Below are 7,347 nucleotides of genomic sequence, written 5' to 3'. Positions count from 1 at the left end.
TTGTTGGTCACAAAATTGCGTGGCTGGTTCCGATGTATCATACGGCATAAAATTATGATTGAAGAAAAACACTTCTGGCTTTCGTGTTTTTAAACAAGATTTTTTTGAATTTGGAATAATTGGAACAACATACCCTTTTCTTATTTTTCTTTTATTAGGTAAGTTGTTAACAGATTTTGTAACCGATACAAAGAACGCCATTCAATGCAAGAAAAAGTCATATCTGATTGATTAAATGCAAACTATAACAAGCAATGGACGAGAAAATAAATTCAGCACTTGGTCTACCAACGAATTGGTTTTTTTTCGATCTATGAAGTCCCGGGACCTTGGATTGGCGAGGGATATTGACTAAAAAATGACATCGTTATTCCACATCAACGCAACATGTCAGGCCATTGTTTTGCCCAATCTAATTTGCTATTCGTTGAGGGACGTCATACCCTGAGAGGGACCAAAGAGAAGAGTACTAACGAGAACTATGCGCTATTGTGTGGCTTTAAACGGCCATCCTAACATGGAACACGTCTTCTTTCAAACGTTTGGCGAGTTCTTGAAAACTTCAAAGAGCCCGTGATTACACAATCCTCATGGCAATTGTAATCAAAGGTTTTTGATGGGTCTTGAAAATAAATAATAACTCCTCTACATATACACGCACATATTCAGGGCGAAAGATCAAAGTCAGACTCCCAAATCGAATCGAAATCATTGCAAAACCAAGATTTGATTTATTCACCTAAAATATGTTCCCCTCAGAGATCAGTGATGCCAAACAGTGTCTCTACTCCAAGAAGGACGTCCAATTGGAGGCCATTTGGGGAATGGAGAGGATGGCTGATTTGCGATCCATTAGAAGATACTATTCTTGATTTTAGAGTCCGACCACTATTAGATAGATAGGTTTATTTCAGGAACACTTTGGTCATGATTGGATAATGTAGGCATTTAATCTTTGAGTTAGCATCTTGATATATCAAAAATTTCATGAGCATGTAGTTCCTCAGGTTCTGGGTAAGCAAAAGCTTGTTTTCACCAGGACCTGGGCAAATTGACGAAGATGTGAGAAAGATAGTCAATAATATTACAGAGGCTAAGCTGTAACATGATAACGTGAGTTAAGGAAGAAAAACAAAATAAAACTAAAATGCTTGTAGAAAAACACATCGGTTCGAGTTCATGAGAAAAGAAGGGACCAAGAAAAGATATAGAAAGAAAAACGTGAAACACAGAGCAAAGCAAATATTTTCAGTGTTAATTTGTTTTGTTTACTAGAAAATGCGAAACGACTTCATTAATGGGAGGAAATTGCAGTTCTTGCAAGCACGACTGCCTCATCACTTGAACAATTTTAAGCGTGCGCAAATCTTGCAATTTTAGGAGCTTGGACTCATGAAACAAAGACTCAGCAATGAAGGTTTAGAGATTAGGGTTGGGTGAAGCCGATAAAGAACTAGAATCACAAGTGAATCATAGATCGAGGAAAGGTTCAGATGGAAGTCTCTCACTACGCCAATGACATTTTGTTGTGTGCCAAATGTTTTTTTCTACATGAGGACCAAAATTTGTTCTTTTAAAGGGTTTTTCGTAAAGAAATAAAATGTGCCTGAGAAAGAAATGCCCTCGTCAGTACTTAGTGGTAGGTTGTGATGTTGTCATGCGAGTTATGGTTGACGTTTAACTTTCGAGCATGTCTAGTCAAGGAAAAAAACGCAACTCGACTCCAAAACGTAAAACAACTAGTTCACACGTGCGGAATCTATTATTTAACGTTATTAAAGTCTTCAGTGTGTGATATCACTTGAATTTTCCCGTCAATCGTGCTCCCTGTCATCCATGGAGCACGAAAAGTCAACCCCCGTGCCGGGACCCGCGCCGGTTCCGCCGGATTGCCGGACCCCAGCCCAATCCATTCTCAAAGCCGCCAAGAAGCTCGCCGGGGGAGAACCCAACCCAGGGCAAGCTTCTGGACAACAAAGAAACGCCTCCTGAAGCCATGGACCAAATCCGGAGCCGAAGGAGGCAGATTTACCCAAACTCACCACCGAGGGAGAACATGGTCCAAACCGGAAGCTCCCCAAGAACAAACGCCTGTGAAACTCTCATCATGGAGGACCCAACAGACGAACCACCAATGGCAACTCGCCATGAATGACCTCAGTGCCCTGGGGGAGGACAACGCCTTACAGTCCAACAAGGAGGTCAAAATCCTTCGCGGCTGTGGCAGCAAAAGTGACGGGTACAACCTACCCCCCACGAAAGATTCATCTGCGCTAATGAGGACACCAGGCGCAAAACTACCGAACCCACCTGGGACAAATTCCAGGCCGCCTTGGAATCGGCTATCTTCGAGGATATGATGAAATCGGGCGGCCTAAATTCACAATCACAATGGTCGTACCTTTGCCCCCTCTGGATGCGGAGCGAGTTGGGATGTCTGGACGCTGAATCGGCGGCTTTGGTTGGACCAGTTCACGTCCAAATACACTGATGACATGGGTGCCTCTCTGAAGGCATGGAAACGTGGGGATTTTGGAAGCCTTCATAAGATGTTCATCCATGTTCCAGGTTGTATAGAGAATATTTAAGGATAAGGTTATGGATATGATTCTTGTCCAAAATTGTCTTTCAGGAACATTTCAAGTCTTCAATGTGAAGGACGTGAAATGACCTCTAAGTCAGAAAAGAGGCTCCGGGACTCATCTCCAAGTTGGGATTGACGAGGAGCTCAAGAACGCCATTATGGCCAAGGGCAAGACGCTGTTTCTTGGTTCAAGGTCTCGTCAATGTGTCAATCTCAGATAATCGAAAGAGGAAGGGTATGACTCAAGAAAGTCGCACAACGGCCACAGCTCCCGTAGCCAACAGTCGAAGTACGACCTCAACAATTATACAAGCGAGAGGATTTCTGGAAACTGCCAAAACTGGTAGACAGAAGTACCGCACAGCAATGGAGGCCCAGGGGGCTAAAGCCTTAGGAGCCAAATCAAGACCTCACCGTCAATTAATCCCCCTAATGCTCCATCAAGGCTCCCATTGGGCTCTTCTGCTGCTCCCCACAGTTGAAGTCAGACCTGAGAGGGAACAGACCAATACTCGTCGTGACACGGCGACTGCGGCCACGGCCAAAGCCAATGCTCAAAGACTCGTGGAGGTCCAGTCTTCCCGCGATGGGCTCGACCGAGACCGCCGGAATCCAGCACCGGAGACCAGGACAGAGCTGAGTGGAGTGGAATTCAGGGCAAGGAGCTTTGCGGAGAAGCAACAAGCCAATCGCCGAAAAGCCGAAGCAGGCTCTGCTGCTAATAAAACCATGTCTGCCCGTAAGGGAAAGCCTAGGGATCCTCGGAACCTGAAGCCGCCCCACGGGCAGTCCACTATTAAGGAATTTCTCAAGGAATAACTCCGGTTATAACTTGAGGACTTAAATAAATACAAAAGAGGTTTTTTACTGGGACCTATTCTACGAAATAGCGAACCTTTTCCTCTTTCTTCTAGCAATATGTCGTTCTTCATTGATATATTCCAACTAAACACACAACACAGCACTGCAGCTATGAACCTCGTTCGGGATAAAAGTTGTGGCAAAAAGAAATTCATATTACTGTATGCAAGAAACCCTATCATTATAAAGGTAAAAATATCCAGGTTTTTCCTTATAATATAGGACTCTCTCTACCACCGTCAATCAAACCACGAACGATGCATCATTACAAGCCCGGGGCTTGATGTTTGGTACGTTAACAACCTCTCGTCAAGAGATGTAACTTCATTTCCTATGGGACACTCAACACTACAGAGTGTCCCAGGATTCTTATCGTCAGTCTCTACCTCGATGGCACTGCTCCCCTGGTCAACATAGTCCCGGACGAATTTGTTAAGCGGTAGAGTATTGTAAACGTTAATAATATTCCACTATTTGTTGCGCGGACACTAACTCGCATAGCCTAGATATGGGACTTGGAAACTGACCCCGCGGGGTGAAAATGGAGGAATTTATCTTCGGCATTAATTTTGAATGTCGAAAACATTGGCACGAAACCTACTTTTGGTACAGTTACCCGGAACAACCAGACCCGAATCGATGTCACTCTCACTAAGAACATTGATCTGGTCTCTGGCTGGGAGGTGTCTGATGCCATGACAGCATCAGACCACTCGACTTATCAAAATTTAAGTTAGAGCTAAATATTAAATTACAGAAGAAGACAGTGAGAGACTAAAATATATAAATCTGTGAGAGTAGTTTTTAACCAATCGTTAAATGAAACCCGAGAGCCCACAATTTTCGTAGATCCGAGGTGATACTGGATGTGCTAGCCGAGAACTTCACGGACAGTATCAACCAGGCGCTTCGTAAAGCTACCAAGGATATAGTCATATGCAACAAAGTGAAAAAGACCTCATTACTGGAAGAGAAGAAATAGTTTCGACTCGAAAGCAAATGAGATCATTACACAGGAAATTCAAGAAGAATGACTGCGAGGAGACCTGGAAGAGTATTTTGGACTCCAAGCGGAGTTCAGAAGGAAGAGGTTACGAAAGGCAAAAAGAAACTCCTGGCGAGACTTTTTATCCGAAGACAAAGACATAAAGGACGTTGCAAAACTCTACAAGGTGATCCAGGGCAGGGAGAACCAAACAGTGGGTCTCCTTGCTGGGGCCTATGGCTCCACAGAATCACCGGAGGATAGCAATCAATCAATTCTTAGTTACACATTTTCCCAGGAAGTGTGGAACTAAAGGAACCAACACCTATAAACACTTTCACCAGCATTGATGACATGTTCCGGCACGGATATAGATTTTCATTTAAATGTTGAAAAGTAAAGTGGTCAATCAGTCTTTCAGCCCTGACAAAAGGCTGCTGGACCTGACGACATTAAAACCAAGAGTAATTCAACACATGAAATACTGTTGGAATCGACAGACTTGTGTTTCTCTACAAATCCTCTATTAAAACTAGGGTACATACCCAAGGTTTGGAGGGAGTCTCAAAGGTCGTGTTTATCCCTAAGCCAGGTAAACTCTCATAACGATCAAGTAAAGTCTTTTAGACCTATTTCACTCACCTCAATCATCTTTAAAACCCTCGAAAGGGTGGTTCTAACTGAGATTGAAGAAAATTACCTGACCCAAGTCCCTATTAACCGAAATCAGCATGCCTTTCGTAAAGGCAGCAGCTGCGACTCCGCTTTATCGGACATGGTTGATGATATTGAGAGCGCAATCCTGCGCGGTCAATATGCTCTAGGGATATTTTTGGATATTTCTGGGCATTCGACAATCTTAGCCCGTCCTCCGCCATACGTGGAATGAAGGCTAAGAACATATCTGACTCTATTGTAAACTGGTATGAATACTATTTAAACAAAAAGGTCAATCACAACCACTATAAAGGGAATCACTAAGGTCCAGGCACCTCACAAAGGCACACCCCAAGGCGGGGTTCTGAGCCCTCTCGTGTGGGAATCTGGCTTTTGACGAACTCTTAAATCTGTTTTTAACAGGTCCTGTTAAGATAAGAGGCTTTGCCGATGATGCGTGTCTATCATCAAAGGTATTGACAAAAAGACAATCATGACTATTGCCCAAAAGGCAGTGGATCAAGTGACACAATGGGGTGCACAGAATGGACTCACATTTGGTGCTGCCAAAACTGTTGTGGTACTTTTCAAACACCGTTACAAGGATGAGTCTCCCGAACAACTAATCATTGATGGGTCTGAGGATCCCGTTCTCAGACTCTGCCACTTACCTAGGGGTTGAGCTCGACAAAAAGCTGACCTTTTCTGCACATATTACCAACAAATGCAAGAAAGCCAAGCGACTTCTTATGAAACTAAAGCAAGGTATAGGTCAGCTCTGGGGCCCTACCCCGGCCAATATGAGTTGGATGTACACTGCTATAATTAGGCCCATGATCTCATACGGTTCCATCGTATGGGGGAAGAGGGCTAAATTCAAGAGAATGCAACTGGACGGCTCCAAAGGCTGGCCATGTTACTAACAACCCATATTATCAAGAGCACCCCAACCCGGGGTCTTGAGATCATCATGGGACTTCCTCCTTCTTGATTTATTCATCGAGAACATGGGAGCCAAAGCTGCCCAAAGGATTTTGGGCAGAAACAAACAAATCTGGGATGGGGTGGGTAACGGCCAAAAACGAGGTCACCTCTTACTATGGACGAGCTACCTAGACCAATCCGATGAATACTCTACGATGGAATACGATCGTAAAAGTGAGACAAAACACTGGGGTAATAATTTCTTTATCAACTCAGCCAGTTTCGACAAAGGTGCTCCGGGTAAAAATAGAGGGATTCTCTGTTTTACTGATGGAAGCAAAACCAACAATGGAGTAGGATGGGGTACCACATTGTCTGTGAGAATGGTAGTGACCCTCTTCAAGGACATGGTAAACTAGGTGACGACAACTCGGTATTCCAAGCCGAGGTGTTTGCCATCACGGAATGCTGCGAGATCCCTCCTAGCATCGTCAACAGAAGCACACAAAATTATCGATTTCTACATTGACAGTCAGGCTGCAATCAAGGCCATTGGTAAAATTAGCTCAATATCCAAAGTAGTTGAGGAGTGCATCAACACTCTGAACTCATTGGGTGTCAACAATATGGTCATGCTCCACTGGATTAAGGCCCACGTGGACATGACTTGAATGAAAAAGTAGATGCTCTAGCTAAGCTGGGCTCTACAGAAGGACCTTACAAACAACTACCACGCCCCACTACTGTTCATGCACATTGCCTTCCGGGACATTCTCATGGACAAGTGGCAAGAACTCTGGATGAAACCAGACAAAACATTTAACAAACTGCCTTTCCGACAAACTAGGCTTTGGTTTGAAAACGTAGATAACAAATATTCGAAAGATTTCTAAAACTCGATCGATCTATTCTAAGTAAATTAATTCAAGCCATTAGCGCCACAACTACCTGAATTATCATCAGTATAAGATAGGTAGAACATCAACCGAACTCTGTAGGTTTTGCAAAGCGGCAAATGAAGAATCTCATCATATTGTCGCGGTGTGTCCAGCGCTCTCTTCGCAAAGGCAAAGGGCACTCCACACAACAGGTTTTGACATCCCCATGGACCTACCGAGTTCTACTAAGGTTTTCTCGGGAACCAACCATTGGTAGACTCTTCAGTTCCGAAGGGGTAGAGCAAACAACCATGTGTCTGACTCATTTCAAAACTTTTAAAGAGTGTGTTTATAATAGTCCAAAAGCAAAAATCGCATTAGCGGTTAGCCTTTGGGTGGCCGGATCCTCAATATCCACTCACCCAGACTGTCAAAACATGTCTAGTCAAGAAATCACA

This window comes from Tigriopus californicus, chromosome 12 (genome assembly GCF_007210705.1).
Source record: "Tigriopus californicus strain San Diego chromosome 12, Tcal_SD_v2.1, whole genome shotgun sequence".
In the NCBI taxonomy this organism is placed as follows: Eukaryota; Metazoa; Arthropoda; class Copepoda; order Harpacticoida; family Harpacticidae; genus Tigriopus; species Tigriopus californicus.
Note: the sequence above shows the minus strand (reverse complement) of the source record.